The sequence below is a fragment of the Myotis yumanensis genome, unplaced genomic scaffold, assembly GCF_028538775.1.
Source record: "Myotis yumanensis isolate MYYU_CA2020_CCGP unplaced genomic scaffold, mMyoYum1.0.hap1 SCAF_9, whole genome shotgun sequence".
Classification (NCBI taxonomy): Eukaryota; Metazoa; Chordata; class Mammalia; order Chiroptera; family Vespertilionidae; genus Myotis; species Myotis yumanensis.
The window spans coordinates 12110402-12127777 of record NW_027223760.1 but is presented as its reverse complement, the minus strand read 5'-3'; the positions used below and the strand labels follow the sequence as shown (position 1 = coordinate 12127777).

General features: G+C 38.0%; 1 long non-coding RNA gene across 1 annotated transcript; it reads right to left on the bottom strand.

The window, feature by feature from the left end:
- Nucleotides 1-3310: 3310 nt before the first annotated feature.
- On the bottom strand, nt 3311-8672 carry LOC139016755 (uncharacterized). Its single transcript, XR_011472707.1, has 4 exons — nt 8598-8672; nt 5544-5659; nt 3613-3744; nt 3311-3357 (listed from the first exon to the last, which is right to left on the bottom strand). It is a non-coding gene; the product is annotated as an uncharacterized lncRNA (long non-coding RNA).
- Between the last annotated feature and the right edge of the window lie 8704 nt (nt 8673-17376).

The window sequence follows — 17376 nt, the reverse complement described above, 5'->3', positions numbered from 1 at the left end:
TTTCCATTGTTTTTCAGAGAGTGTGGGAGGGAGGGGGCAGGAGGGAAAGAAGAGAGAGAAATAGGAATGTGACAGAGGCACATCAACTGGTTGCTTCCTGCATGGCAGGTGCCCTGCTACCCAGGTACCTGCCCTTGTCCTGGAATCAACCTGGGACCCTTCGGTGCTTGCACTGATGCTCTAACCACTGAGAAACAGCGGCTATGGCCCCGGTGTTTTTGTCTTTAAGGACACAGAACAGTGGAGTAGGAAGCACGGACTTCGCAGTCAGGCAGAACAGGGTCCTGCTTTTGCCTTTGCCACTGGGAGCTTAAGTCCATCTCCATCTATGGGAGAAGGTGGTACTATCTTCCTCACAGGATTGTGGGGATTGAATCGCTCATGTATATGGAAACATCTTCATCCTGTGCTTGGCATCAACCAGTGCTAAGTTTGTTAATGGTGTCACAGACAAGGTGGTCAAATCTATCAAAGTTTCTGCCTGTGGTATCAGGCTCAAAAAGCTGTTTCCCACCACCAGATTATAAATATATTGCTTCTGTTTTCTTCTAGTACTTATACAGGTTCTATTTGTTTTTACATTTTGTAAATATGTTTGTTTAAGATGAGAATATAAATCAGATATTATTTTCCCTCTCAAATAATTAGGTGGCTTTTCTATTCCCATTTTTCATTTTCTTCCACAGATTAGAATATTAAAATGTGACATTTCAAAAGTCTTAGGGACATATAGGTCTGAAGCCACTTGGTCTTTACACATCTCTGCTCTGCTCCATGATGTGTTCACCCAGGTATTTCTCTCTTGGGGAGGCACATTTTTAAAAATTGTTTACCATATTTTTAAGTTCTCAGGGGATGGAACTGCCTTACTATCACCTCAAAGAAAAATAGTGACACAGCTCACAAAAAAACTAGGAACAGCATGGCTGGAAGACTCTGGGAAAGCTTCATGAAGAAAGATGAACCTGAGCTGGCTTTTGAGATATTCACCGGACTTCCCCAGGGAGAGCACAATAAGGGAATTTTAGATGGGCAAAGGCATTTTAAAAAGTGGGAATGGGGCTGGTGTGGCTAGGTTATGGTGTGGGGTGCCTTTGGCTGGAATGGAGGGCTGTCATGACTGTTGAAAGGGTAAAGAAAATATGTTGGATTTATGGGGTAGAGTCAAGATCATCAGCTTACAAAATCGTTCTTTTAATGTCAGCAATCTGCCTATAGGGAAAAGTACACCATTATGTAATTGAACAAAAGGGACACAGACAAGCTCTAGGAACAGGTGACTCTAACATGACATGCTTTAGAGAAGCCTGATGCAGGATTTAGGTTGCAGTGTTTTAACTGAACCTACGAACACCATGCCTTACACACTGGAGAAGAAAGCTGCTAAGTATACCTTAAGAATTGACAAGATCACACTTTTATCATTATGCCATGTCCCATCTGCTAGGGTGACATAGCTCCATGAGGTTGGAGATTCTATATCTCTCCTCATTTTATCCAACAAAGTAAGAAATCAGGAAGAGAGTAATAGGTGAGTACATCAACTCAACCTCGTACATTTTGAGTTGAAGAAATTTTGCTATCATATCAAATCAGGCCTATAAAACTTAAGTTTCAAAATAGTCTAGTGGCTGGTATGGCTCAGTTGATAGACCATTGGCCTGTGGACTGAAAGGTCCCAGGTTCAATTCCAGTAAAGGGCACATGCCTGTGTTGCGGGCTTGCTCACAATAAGGGCCTTGCAGGAGGCAGCCCATCATTGATGTTTCTATCTCTCTCTCCCTCTCCCATCCTCTCTGAAATCAATAAAAATATATATTTTTGCCGAAACCGGTTTGGCTCAGTGGATAGAGCGTCGGCCTGCGGACCGAAAGGTCCCAGGTTGGATTCCGGTCAAGGGCATGTACCTGGGTTGCAGGCACATCCCCAGTAGGAGATGTGCAGGAGGCAGCTGATCTATGTTTCTCTCTCATCGATGTTTCTAACTCTCTATCTCTCTCCCTTCCTCTCTGTAAAAAATCAATAAAATATATTAAAAAAAAATAAAATAAAAATATATATTTTTAAAATGGTCTAATGGCTTGTTATCTTGATTTCGTTTCAGAGATTTCAAGGAGTAGGCTTCCTTTAGACATCCCAAGAATATAATTTGTAATAAAAAAAAGAATAAAGCATATCTCAGTGCTCATGACTAAAGAAGAACATCAAGTAGGAGTAGACAGGACAGTGTCTTTGATTTTCAGGTTGTGGGTTCTGAACCTCCTCAAAGATGGACTATATATTGGAAATCTGAATTAACTGTTGTCTTACCACAAGGAGACAGAAAACTACAAAATAAAACGTTGTTACTGCAATCACAGGTGATGCAATGATGATTTCCTTCTTATATCTTGGCACTTCTTGCCTGAGCTAGAAGAAGGAGGAGGAAGAGGAAGAGGAGGGAGAGGAAGAGGGGAAGGTGGAAAGGGAGGGGAAGAAGAGGAGGTGGAGGGTGAGGAGGAGGAGGAGAATGAGGGGGAGGAGAATAAGAAGAACAAGAATAAGAACACCAACAACAACATTAAAAAAAACCCACAAAGATACAGAAAGCATAAAAACTAACTATTCTCTAGCCTATTCTAATGAATTGCTAGCTATTCTTAACTACTACTCTAAAACCCCACCTTTCCACATGGTTCTTAAGCAATATACCAAATCTTATAGGTTTTTAAAGAACATACCACATCTGATGTGTTATGTAATCTGATCATTAGCATGTTCTTGTACAATTTGTTTATCTTGGAATTTAGGTCCTCTTCTCATCTACCCTAGGAACAGTGGCACAAATCTCTAAATGAGCAAAGTGGAAGATCACTGTCTAAGCCAATGTCACATGATCAAGACACGACTGAGAGGAGGTGCTCCTGGTCTTCCTACCTGGGTACTTTCATGGCATGTCCTAAATCAGTGATGGCGAACCTTTTGAGCTCGGCGAGTCAGCATTTTGAAAAACCCTAACTTAACTCTGGTGCCATATCACATATAGAAATTTTTTGATATTTACAACCATAGAAAAACAAAGATTTATATTTTTGATATGTATTTTATATATTTAAATGCCATTTAACAAAGAAAAATCAACCAAAAAAATGAGTTTGTGTGTCACCTGTGACAGGTGTGTCATAGGTTCTCCATCACTGTCCTAAACTGACTAAAAGTCCAGGTCAGGTGTTTCAGGACCTGTCCTTACCTCATTAGACACCCTCTCTTCCTGCTTCCCGAGGGTTTGCATCCTCTCATCTTTCCATTGTTCCTCATTCCACTCTGCATTGGATATCTTTACTTCCTGCTGCTCAGTGAGCAGTCTCATCAGAAGGCCTATTCCAGAAAAGAGTTTCCTCGGTTAATTTTTGAAACTTGAATGATTAAGTTCAGGTTTAAGAGAAGGATTTCATCTGTTGTTTTTCAAATGATTCAGGGACATATCTGCATCATGTACATTTGAAAGAGGCAGTTTAATGAATGGTAATAAAGTTGATTCTATATCTTCTAGATTTCCCTCCAAGAAATAAGGCAATTGGTAATTTAGTGCACTATTAACATCACTTTTATCATTAAAGTCTAGCTGCTCACTCATAATGGATGCGGAAGTGTCGCCTTTTTTGACTGAGGATGCCCTCTCTGGCTCAATGGTCAGCTCAGTGCTGGAGTCCTGCCGGGCCTGTAATGTGTTCATTAGCGGTCCTTTTATTATGAGTTCTTCATCTGTCAAAAAAGAAGAAATCGAATTTGATATTGAAGGACTCACGGGATAGTTATTTGTCAGTCCACAGCCATACATCCAAGTCCAATATATAGGGAATCAGCAAGTATCTGAGTGCCGTTTGGAGAAGAGAAATATAAACCCCAACTTACATCTATGATTGTCAACAAAACAAAAGGAGAAACTGTCTCTTTTTTTAAAGTGGTTAATTACTTAGAACATTCCATAGCATGACATATGGTGACTATATTTAGGATTATTCCATTGGTCCCCAAGGGCCAACTGCCGGTTACTGGAGGAAAGCCAGGGCTGGAACACCCACTCAGTTAGATGCTCTGCAGATCTACTGTGAACTCCTCACATTCATGCACCCATCCTGTCCTGCTTCAGATGCAGAGGGGGCCTGAGCCTTCCTCTCTCCGCTCTTCAGAATGCTTGTGTTCTTGCTACCATCACAGATGACCACGATTAACACCCACTGCTAACACGTCCTCATCTGGACACACCCTTCTCCACTAACCCACCGATTCCTCACTTGGGCCCAGCTTCCTCATATGCCAGCCCCATAACAGACGGCTCTAAACAGAAGAAAAAAAGTCTACCCTCACTCTGTGCTTAAGATATAGGCAGGCATCTAGGATGTACATTAAGAGACTTGCCAGGTTGTGTACCACTGTGGAATGTTCAATAAATCTATGGAATAATATTTGGGGTTCTGAAATACATAAGGGAAAAATAACTTTTGTCAGATGCCTACTTTGCTATCATTTCATGTCATTTCTTATATTTTCAGCTGTACTTGGGGAACCATCCAAAGATTCTGACTGTGTGAAGGTCAAGTGCACCATTGTGCAGCTGGTACACAAGAATTTTCAGAAGAATTAAAAGTATTGCTGGTGGTGATAAGGGTGAGAGAAGGAGGTAACGTCCTGGGAAAGAGCATGGGCTTGTGGAGAGCCCCAAACTGGGAGCTGGAGACCTGGGCACGCGGTGACAGCTGTCAGCCCTTTCCGGTCTTGTTTTCACTCACCTTAAAAGGAGATGAAAATGCCTGTTCTGCCCACTGTTGGGGCAGAAGGGAGTAATATCATTGGTCAAAACATTGTTTTCAAAATAAGCAACACTGACTCTATATCAGTAGCACAGATCACTGATAGAAACTTGTATTTAAGCTATCTGGGCATGAAAACACATTTGGGAAGTTATCAAGTAGCTGCCAATAAACCTAACGTGTAGAAAAATACTTAAAAGCACACGACTGTTTGGTGGATAGAACACCTTGTGCTTCAGAGCAAGTTCAGAGGTGCACAGTCTATAAAGAAAGAGCCCTCCCATGCCATAGAAGGGATGGGTAGCAGCTTCTGGTGATGGATCCAAAAACTCTCAGGTTCCAAATAACACTTACATAAACCAGCATCATTTGTACTCTTTTCATAAACTTGCAAAAACAAACAAAATAAAAATGTATCTTCATCTGTCTACACTGCAAAGGGCAATTGAAACCTAATGCATACAAAAGAGTTTACAAACTGTGACACACTAATGAACAATTTCTCTTTTGGAAGCAAAGCACCCGGCAGAGAGCACAACACACACGATGTAGCCATTAATGGTAATATCCTTCCCTTCATCTGACTTTTAGCAAAGAGAAGTTCTTAAAATGTTATAGTTGAACTCTGATTAAATGAATAAAATAATACAGTTACTTTATTTGCCTACAAATGTATCGTCATTGATTACAAATAAAAAATGAAAACAAAATAAAAATTAAGAAGTTTATCATCAGGCAATTGAGACTCACCACAAGGTGTGTCGGTCACACATTCGATCTCACAATTCAGTTTGACTGTCTTTGCAACAGCCTCAATATGATTTTTAAATTGGCAGAGGCAGCAGGCCAAATGGTTAGGTAAGATACTATAAATGGAAACATACAGAATTATATTAGTGACAGAGGAGTTACTTGGAAAACAGTTGTTTTTTAAAACTTAAACATGCACCTACTGTATGACATAGCCATTCCACTTTCAGGCACTTATCAAGAGAAATTGAAGTATATTTCCATAAACAGACTTGTACATAAATATTCACAATAGCTTTATTGGTAATAGTCAAAAATTGGAACAAGTCAAATAGCCATCAATGTTGAAAAATACGGATATATCCATTTTTAATGGAATACTATTCAGCAATAAAAGGACATGAATTATTGATAGGCAAAACAACATAGACTAAACCTATATAATAAAAGACTAATATGCAAATCGACCAAACTGCAGAACGACCAGTTGCTATGATGTGCACTGACCACCAGGGGGTAGATGCTCAATACCGGAGCTGCCCCTTGGTGATCAGTGCACTCCCACAGAGAGAATGCCTCTCAGCCAGAAGCTGGGCTCATGGCTGGTGAACACAGAGGTGGTGGTGGTGGTGGTGGCGGGAGCCACTCCTGCCTCCACAGCAATGCTAAGGATGTTCAAGTGCTAGCTTAGGCCCACTACCTATAGGGAGCTGTCACTGGGCATCCACCAAGATCTGGGCTGAGAGATACTCCCCCGCCCCCCTGCCCCATTGCACGATTTTCATGCACTGAGCCTCTAGTCTTAAAATAATCAGCTGAAGAAAGGAGGCCAGTTAGAAAAGAGTAGATACTATACGATTTCATTTATATAAAATTCTAGAAAATGCAAACTAACCTATAGTAACACAAAGCAGATCAGTGTTTGCACAGGAATTGGGAAGGGCAAGGAGGAATGGGAAGGAAGAATTATAAAAGGGACATGATACAGCTTTTTGAGGTTATAGACAGTTTGATTTAATGATGGCTTTGTGGTGTGCAGGAGGCAACCAATCAACCAATTGATATGTCTCCCTCACATTGATCTCTCTCTCTCTCTCTCTCTCTCTCTCTCCCTTTTATCCCACTCTCTTCCTCCCTTCCACCCTCACTAAAAATCGATAGGAAAAACATCTCCTGGTTAGTATTAAAAAAAGACAAAAAAAAAAAAAACACAAAAATCACTCCAGCCTGCCGGTGTAGTTTAGAGACTGAGAATTGACGTACGAACCAAGAGGTCACAGTTGGATTCCGGGTCAGGGCACAGGCCTGGATGCAGGCTCAATCCCCACTAGGTTACATGCAGGAAGCAGCTGATCAATGATTCTCTCATCATTGAGGTTTCTCTCTCTCTCTCTCTCTCTCTCTCTCTCTCTCTCTCTCCCCTCCCTTTGCCTCTCCCTCTCTAAAATAAATAAAAATATATATTTTTTAAAAACTTCTGGTCTTCAGTGATAAGTTTAGTAGAAGGCACAACCTTGGAAAAGATATTTAGTAAACACATATCTTACAGAAAGGACTTGATATAAAACACTCTTAACACTTAATGATAAGATAAATATCAAATTAAAATGGATTTGAACAGACACTCCATTGAAAAATGTATTTTCACATAGACATTCCACACATCAGCTATTAGAAAATGCAGGTTAGAATCACACTGCAATACAAATGCATTCCTACTAGAAAGGCTAATTTAAAAAATCAAACAGAAATATAAAGGTCAGGTGAAACTGTGGAGCAATTGCAACTCTCATCTACTGCTGGCGGGAAGGCGAGATGGAACAACCACGTTAGAACACAGTTAGGCAGTTTCTTTACTAGTTAGGTATGCACTCAGCATATAATGCAGCAACCCCACCCTTAGGTATCTTACTCCAAAGCAATGAAAACGTATGTTCACACAAAGACCTGCATGTGAGTATTTTTTGCATCTCTATTCATAATAGCCAAAAAACTAGAAACAGCTCAAATATCCATTACCCGATTACTACAGAAACAAACTAGTATATACACACAATTGGAATACTATGCAGCAATAAAAAAAGAAATGTACTGCTGATAGATGCAACAACTAAGATGGATCTCAAAAGGATCATGCTACATGAAAGAAGCCACACACAAAAAGCTACACTACATACAGCATGTCAAACTCACAGCCCACGGCCACATGCCTCATTTATTTGGATTATTTGAGTTTGACACACTTGCTCTACATGATTTCACTTATTAGACACTCTGTAAAAGGCAGGACTATAATAATAAAAAATCAGACCTGTACTTGACAGGGGCTGGAGGTGGGAGTAGGAACTGACTGCAGAGAAATATGAGGGGACCCTAGCCAGCTTGGCTCAGTGGATAGAGCATCAGCCTGTGGACTGAAGGATCCCAGGTTCGATTCCGGCCAAGGGCACATGTCAGGGTTGCGGGCTCATTCCCCAGTAAGGGGTGTGCAGGAGGCAGCCAATCAATGATTCTCTCTCGTCATTGATGTTTCTATCTCTCTCTCCTTCTCCCTTCCTCTCTGAAATCAATAAAGAAATACATTTTAAAAAAAAGAAGAAATATGAGGGGCCCTGTGGGGATGATAAAAGTGTTCTGGATCTCTAATGTGATGGTGCTACATTTATCAAGACTGCACATTTATCAGAACTCACTAAACTGTACGCTTTAAAAGAGAGAATTATATTAAATACAAATTATACTTAAATAAACCCGACTTAAGAAAATAAAAAAGCAAACCATAAGAACCAAGTGAAAATAAATATAAGAAAAATCAACTTGCCGAAACCCGTTTGGCTCAGTGGATGGAGCCTGCGGACTGAAAGGTCCCAGGTTCGATTCCGGTCAAGGGCATGTACCTGAGCTGAGGGCACATCCCCGGTAGGGGATGTGCAGGAGGCAGCTGATCGATGTTTCTCTCTCATCGATGTTTCTAACTCTCTATCTCTCTCTCCCTTCCTCTCTGTAAAAAATCAATAAAATATATTTAAAAAACAAAAAGAAAAATCAACTTACAGTTTTTCTAATTCAGGAGCTGTCATGAGAATGTTATCAAGTGTTGTCAATGTCACTTGTGTTCTTCCCATGTCTCTGAAGGAGAAGGACCAAACATGCATGATATGAACCCAAAGACAAAAATTTTATTCTTGAAAAAGACACTTAACAACATCTGTTGACCTAAATTCTGGCTTCTCTGTCAAGCCAGCTCCATAATTCAAGGTGCTTTAGTTTATTTTCCATACATAATCATTTTAGAGAGCTCTTCTTGAAGAAATTTAAATGTATTGCATCATCAGATTAATGTATTTTCATCATCAAATTAATGACTTTGGTGAACAGTACAATGTGTTATTTTGTTTTTGTGTTACCATCATCCTACTTCTCATTCTCTGTTCCAACCACTATTTGATCACTTTTTTAAAAAAGCACAGAATGTATAACTTATTCCTTTTTTCTTCTTGAGATCCATGGTATTTCTCCATGCATCTACATGTTTCATGTCCAAATGTGTTTTTCAACACTGCTCCCTTTCTCTGCTGGCTGTCTTGCCCTTGTACATTTTTTATCACTTTTCTGTGCCAATAAATCATTTTTGAGAATAACCCAGTTAAAATTTAAATTATGAGTTTTTTTGTCAAAATGCAAAATTGTTCTTCTTTGACAAAAGAAAGAACAGAAATCATCTCATGAGCCATGAAATTGTTGCAATACTTACAAATATTTCAATGCTGGCAAATTAAAAAGATATGGATCTTGAACAGTCATCAGAGGATTTTCATGTAGAATTCTGGAAAATGCAATAGAATTAAAATTGTCTGCATTTTTAATAACTGCTATGAAAGTTTATATTCATTTTGTTGGTTCAAAACGTGAAGGTTAAAAAAATCATTTTTCGTCTATTCCCAGAGATCACCCTTAGAATCTGTAAAGCATTCTCTTTTGTTGTTGTTAATCTCACCTGAAGATATTTTTTCCACTTCTTTTTTTAGAGAGACTGAGAGAGAGAGACAAAAAAACAACAACAGCACATCGATGTGAGAGAGACACATGGGTTGGTTGCCTCCACCACATGACCCAATGAGGGCCAGAAATAGAACCTACAACTCAGCTATGTGCCCTTGACCAGGTATTGAACCCAGAATCCCTTGTTGTATGGGCCAATGCTCCAACCACTGTATAACACAGGCCAGGGCTACAAAGGATTCTTAATTGGGGAACTACCCAAGTCTCTGAATGATAAAGTGCAGAAGAGAAAGTAAAAAATAAAAAAGAAGAAGAAAGAAGTGGATAGCAAAGAAAAATATACTGAAGAACCTTTCAGATTGAAAACCCCATTATTAACTATGCTGAGAGGAAGCTCCTGCTCTACAGAAAATCCATTTCTTTTTTCTTTTTTTCAATATTTCTTCATTCATTTCAGAGAGGAAGGGAGAGAGAGAGAGAGAGAAACATCAATGATGAGAGAATCATTGATATGCTGCCTCCTGCACACCGCCTACTGGAGATCAAGCCTGCAACCAAGGCATGTGCCATTGGCCAGTATTTAAACTGGGACCCTTCAGTCCCCAGGCCGGTGCTCTATCCACTGAGCAAAGCCGGCCAGGGCAAGGAAATACCATTTCCAATGTCCTCATAATTCAAGGTGCTTTTCTATCATCTCCAGAAATTTTTTAAAATCCAGTGTAAACCATCAAGTTAAATAGAAAAATAGAACAAATTCCTTGCTTTTGGAGCCACAAATGGGATAGATGTAAGAGGAACTGGTGAAAGCCATGCTCCTATCACATACTCCTATGTGTATTCTTGCATCACAGGCTTCCTTACAATGTATGTAATCACCTATTTACTTGTCAATTTCTTGACTATTAGTGCCTGACATTTACTAGGAATTTAATGAATGCTTGTTTAAAAAATAAATAATATTTTGATTACATATCAATCAAATAAATTTCTTAATTGACCCAAACTTTTATTCCCAGTGCTGAAATAAATTTTCCTCTCAATTCAGTATTACCACCCTCCCCCCTCAATTCTTGAAAACAAAGAAGCCCATGCCAAAAGTCAGTCCTGGGAAAGCAGAGCATGCCATATGTCAGTTAAACAAGTCTCTTGGACACTTTGTACCTTAGTTTCCTCATTTAAAGAAGAAAAAAAAACTGAGCTTATACCCAGCCAACCAATCACTGTATGAAGTTTTTACACATAGCTTTTTACATGTGTTCATCTTCTATTTCACTTACAACTTGTGTAACAGCTGCATTCCATGCCAGGTCTGAAATGTTCCAAAGTTCACTTTGGTGATTAAATTGCAACCAAGATTTCTATTAAAAAAAGACAAGAGCAAAAGAAGAGAAAAACATTCTTTCAGATCACTTATCCTTTAGCAGAGATTCTAATTTATATATGATAAAACAACCTCAATACTCCCTCTATATACCAAAATTCTTACTATGGGAGATATTTGCTTATGGTTTATGCTTTCATGTTTATACATGTGGTGCATTAGATAAAAAAAAAAAAATGCTTCTATTAAACTGATCTATATTTCTCTGAAATAAAGCTACACAACCTCAACACTATTGACATTTGGGGCTAGATAATTCTTTATCATGGGGAACTGTCCTTTGCCTTGAACAATAATTCTGGCCTCTGCCACTAGATGCCATTAGCAAATCTACAGTTCTGACAACTACAACTCTCTTTGGCTATTGCCAAGTGTCACCTGGTGCAAAATCACCCTGGTTGAGAACCACTGCGATAGTATGGTTCATACTGTTTTTAACTTTTTGAGGAAAGTCCATACTGTCTTCCACAGTGGCTACACCAGTCTGCATTCCCACCAGCAGGGGAGGAGGCTTCCTTTTTCTCCACAGTCTCACCAGTACTTATCATTTGTTGATTTGTTGATGATAGCCATTCTGATTGGTCTGAAATGTTATCTCATTATTGTTTTGAGTTGCATCTCTCTGATGATTAGTGACTTTGAACATGTTTTCATATGTCTCTGGGCTTTCTGTATGTCCTCTTTCACAAAGTGCCTATTTAGACCTGTTGCCCATTTTTGTTGGATTATTTATCTTCCTTTTGTTAAGGTGTATGAGTTCTCTGTAAATTTTGGAGATTATACCCTTATTGGAAAAATCATTGGCAAATATGTTCTCCCATGCACTGGGCTTTCTTGTTGTTTTGTTGATGGTTTCTTTTGCTGTGCAGATAGAATGGTTCATTCGGAATGTGACAGAATTCTCACACTAATCTATGCTAGAGACAAATGGGATTTTCTACATAAATTTAGTAGTTTTCTAGTAATAAAATTTTAATCTTACTTCAAAATAAATAACAAAAAGGTTTACAATTATGTTTTATGAAATTCCTAAACACAATGAGGTTATATTTATAACTTACATATATTGTAAAAGAGGTAATGAATCAAATGCATTCTTTTCAATAAATTCTATCTTATTACAGGACAAGTCCCTAGAAAAAGTAAAAGAAAAATAGTGTTTAATTACTTATTAGTATCTAATTAGTAGGAATAACTGGTAGAGCTTACAATAATATTGAATACACAGGTTTAGTCTAAACTGAAAACCTTAAGAATTGTGATTTGAACCATCTAGAACCCATTATACTGCCCTCACTCAAAAGTCTCACCATCAGGATCTTCACAAATACAACATACAACTATAGATCTGGATACATTTTGAAGGTATTTATTCCTGAGAGCAGAAGAGTTGATTAGAAGACCCTTTGTGGTCTCATCAAATTTAGACTATGAGCTAAAGTTTATATCTTCGTGTACATTTATAAATGTCTAACATTAAAAACATTAAAAAAAAAATAGTCTCACATCTACACACCTCCTGGTTTACTTCTGTGTTTTAGACAAATTCAATACCAGAAGAAATAAAAGATGCCTTTTCACATAACTTAAAAGGAAGTGACTGCTCTAAATAATACAGAACTTTGAACTAATACAGAACGTTGAACTAATGATACTTTCTATTATACTAATAGCAATTCATTTCTTATTATACATTGTTTTAATATCCATGTATTTAATGGCTTCAGTTGTACAGTGGTCAGACAAAACAACACAACATGGTGCTGGATTTTTATTTGAAAACACCATCCCTTGTCTATAATTCACTGTCTTATTTCCATTGATTCCACTTTAGTCCCTCACTATTCTCACTTTTCTCCTCACTTTTCTAACTGTCTTCTGACTGGTGTTTCCATCTATAATCTCGCCTTTGCTAAACCATCCTGCACACAGCCACCAGATTAACACTCCAGAAGTGGTTCTCAAATACCAAGTCAGCATCACTTGGGAACTTAATAAAGATGGAAATTCTCAGTCCGATTGTGGAGCGACTGAATTAGTAACTGAGGGTACAGCTTGGGTTTTAACAAGCCCTCCAAGTGACTCTGTTGTAGGCTAAAGCTTCTCCTCGAGCAATGGTGTGATAACTTGGTACTTGGTATTCAAAACTCCAGAAGATCTGGCTCTAATCTCCTCCTCCGCCTACGTGTACTCTACAGCTACTCAAGGTATATTTTCCCAAGCTCCTTTTGCAAGCTTATTCTACTCAAGATGTCTGTCCATTGATCCCCAAAAGCCCTTCAAGGTCGTGTTCAAACAGCATTGCTCTACTGACATCTTTGCTGATCCAACATAAAGTCTTTTTTTCCTCTGCTGTCACCAAAACCAATTTATATATTCATTTCTTACCAAATTTTAATAGAGTTATTTTTGCATCCTATCTCCTCTGAGTACAAACTCCTTAAAGTATGGACTGGGTCTTGCTCATCAGCATTGTCTACTGACATGCAAACAGGTGCAAACTGAAATATTTATCAAATAAACAAATAGCTGGGAAGTAGAGAGAAAAATGATTTTTAAAAGAAATGTAGTTTTATTATTTCATGGCTCCCTCTTGTGTGCCACTGCAGCACATAGTCTTCCATTTAGTACTTGTGCTCTGTGGTTTGAGTTGATATGTTTATTTTCCCTATGAGAGCATCAATTATCAGAAGGGTAGGAACCCTGACATAGCTATCTTGTGCCTATAGTTCTAGGTACAGTGCTTGGCATGTTCTGTTTTAGATTGCTTATTGATAGGCATTTTTTAATGGGTGGGGATATTTTATGCTAGCATCAAATAGGTACCTTACAAAGTATTTCACAGTAGAAGTAATGAATGACATAAGCTATTGAGCAGTTATTTACTTCATTTTATTTCCTCCAAACTGTATGGAAGGTTTGAAAGCGAGATAGCAAGAAGACCAATATAAAAGTGGATGTCCCTCTGAAGTTTGAAAGGTTTAATAATACAAATGACTATTTTTAGTGTCATGTGAGGCTCTTTATACCTACTTGCCTGAAGCCTTCCATATTTGCAGAAAGAACCCAGTTGCTAAATAGCATCATTCATTAGCCTAATAAGGATTAATGACATACACACCTCTGGGTGCCATGGACAAAGAATCATAGTTGAGTTTTTATAGTAACCAACATCTCCCTATTTCTAAGTAAATAGGATACTAGGCAAGCATTTCTTCCTTGACAAGGAGGCTGAAGAGATTTTTATTTTGTAATTAGTGAAGTCAAGTCAGGGGAATTTCTGATATATTTACTTAGTGGAGACATTTCTAATACCACTTAACCATCATTTTAAACATTTATTTTTAGTATTGGTATACCAATTCTTGCATTGAAATCCTCAACACCAGTCTGCTCTCTTCATAATATAATATGTTCTTAATAATATTTTTTACATAAGTCATCTGCTAAAACATTTAATTGTAAATGTTAATCTAATTTAGAATCAATTATTAAATAATTTTGGGTTAATGGCATTCAAATTAATGTAAATGCTTTATAGTTTCTTGTCCTATAGGAGGCAATTTGAGGTTAAGCTAAATTCCTCTCATTTGACTAAATCAACATTTTAAAACCTTTTATGTAAAGGTCAGAAAGTAAATATTTTGGGCTTTGCAGGCCACAAATAGTCTGTCTTGCATATTCTTCTTTGTTTCTTTTCTTTCAAAGTCCTTTAAAAGTGTGAAAATCCTTCTTAACTTATGTGCTGTAAGATCCAAACAATCTGGGGGAGGAAGGAGGTGGCCAGGGAGAGGTAAATGGGGGGAAAAGGATACTTATGTAATACTTTAAAAAATAAAGAATTTAAATTTAAAAAATGTAATGAGCAATCATAGGCTCAATTTGATTCTTAGTCCCTAAACTAAATATAAATATAAGCAGATGGTATATAAACCTTATATAACAAGGCTCATAATGGTGTGTATCATTACTCAGACCTCATCACCACTTTTACTCCATAACTGAAGAGTTTTTCCTATCAATATTTTGTCTAGAGGGCAAAACTGAAACTGAAAATGCATAGGAGATATTAAATGCTAGAGATGAGCTACACAGACTTATGGAATTGTAGAATTTTATTGGGGGAAGAAATTGTAGAAATTTTTTCATTTGAACCCCTTATTTATTTTATAGATAATATAACTAAAATCTCATAAGTAAATACAATTAACTTACAAATACTGGAGGGAAGCCAGGCCTTCAAATGAATCTTTACGTAATTCTCTCAAATTATTTGCACTGAGATTTCTGAAAAATGAAAAGGTTATATCTGGATCAAAATGCAAAATAACTACAATTATTTCCTGCACAGAAATATATATGGGGAAACCCGGGTAATGGTGCCCGTGAAATACCCTAATTCTTATTTAATCGAAGGAAGATAATCTGTGTGTTTTTTTTCAAACCTTTCTTCTCCCGTCCTCTTTTGCAAACAATATAGCATTCTAAAATGGATTCACTTTCTTTACTCAGCTTTCTTTCTTTCCAAAGAACTTACCAATATTTGAAATGATATGTACATAATTAATACGTATATATGTGTGTATATATACACACAATATAGGCCTAGTGCACAAAATTCATGAATAGGGTAGGGTCCATATACCTGGCTGGTGATCAGGGCTAATTGGGACCTTCCGGCTGCCTGGCCAGGGCCTCCCTTCCCTGGTTGCTGGCTGCTGGCCAGGGCCTTCCTTCATTTGTTTTGCACCACTCCCTGATGGTCAGCGCACATCTTAGCAAGCCATCGGCCTCGCAGTTGAAATCCCATGGGGACAATATGTATATTAGGCTTTTATATATATAGGTATTCATTTTCATATTATATACTTGTAAACCCCTGAAAAATGGAGTAATTTGTCTACTTTGTTCTTGAGCATGTAATTCTGGCACATAAAACAGTTCCTGGCACACAGCAGACATTCCATAAATACCTTTTCCATGATTTCAGAAAATGACAAACGTCATTTTTAGTCTACTACTTTTGTGTAAAACAAATCATCCATTTACTATTACTCATGAGAATAAGCACAGCTTTATAGGCAAGGAACTGTCTTTCTTTTCCTCTACATTTGTGACTATTAATCTTTGGAGACAAGAGCCCTGTGAGAATTTCATAAAACTATGGACCCTTTCCCTAGAAAACTACACTTTCTTGAATACATGCCAAAGTGTGCATATAATTTTCATTTGCTGATTACCACTTCAGGCCAGAGTCGGTGAATAGCATTGTATGGATTGAATTCAGGGGGCCAAACCTGAATGGGAAATAAAATTACATCTCTATTTTCATGAACATCTACCAAAAATTAGCATTGCCCTACATTGTGAATGTAGGCAACAAACCATACTAGATTAACAGTATAGTACTTCATTAGGTCTCCAATAAATTCACAGATGTTTTCATATAATATACTTGTTGCAGATATCTCAAAATAACATTTATTCTCATCACTACATTGAAGTTATAATAGTTATCAGATCAAGCACTATAGATTGTGTTACTTATAAGAGGAGCAGATTTGCCATGGCGGGTTTTGCTTGGTGGTTAGAGTGCTGGCCAACAAACCAAAAGGTCATGGGTTCAATTCCCAGTCAAGGGCACATACCTTGGTGGTAGGTTCAATCCCTAGCCCCAAACCAGCAGGAGGCAGTCAATCGATATCTCTTTCTCATGTCTTTCTATCTCTCTCTCTCTCTCTCTTTCTCTCTTTCCCTCTTTCCACTCTCTTTGAAAAATATTAATGGAAAAAATATCTTAGGACAAGGATTAAAGAAAAACGTAAAAAAGAGAAGTAGTATCAATAATATTTTTATTGCTTTAATTTAAAAATATACTTTTGTTAATTTTACAGAGGAAGGAAGAGGTAGAAAGAGAGAGAGAAACATCAATGATGAGAGAGAATGATTGATCAGCTTCTTCCTGCACAGCCCACTGGGGGTTGAGCCTGCAACTGGGCATGTGTCCTCAATGGGAATCCCACAGGGACTTCGATGTGCATAGGCTGACACTCAACCACTGAGCCATGGTGGCTGGCCTTTCAATAATCTATTTTTTAAAAATATTTTAGTCCTAGCTGGTTTGGCTCAGTGGATAGAATGTCTGCCTATTGACCAAAGGTCCCGGGTTCAATTCTGGTCAAGGGCACATACTTGGGTTGCAGGCTCTTCCCCAGCCCAGGCCTGTTAGGGGCTCCGGCAGGAAGCAACCAATCAATGTGTCTCTCTCACATTGATATTTCTCTCTGTCTTTACCTCTCTCTTACACTCTCTCCAGAAATCAAAGGGAAAATATCCTCAGGGGAGGATTAAAAAATAAATAATCATAGGAAAATAAAAAATGTTTTTGAATACGCATTTTAATAATAGCTTTCCTTTATTTTCATATATATTTTAACTTATACATCTTTT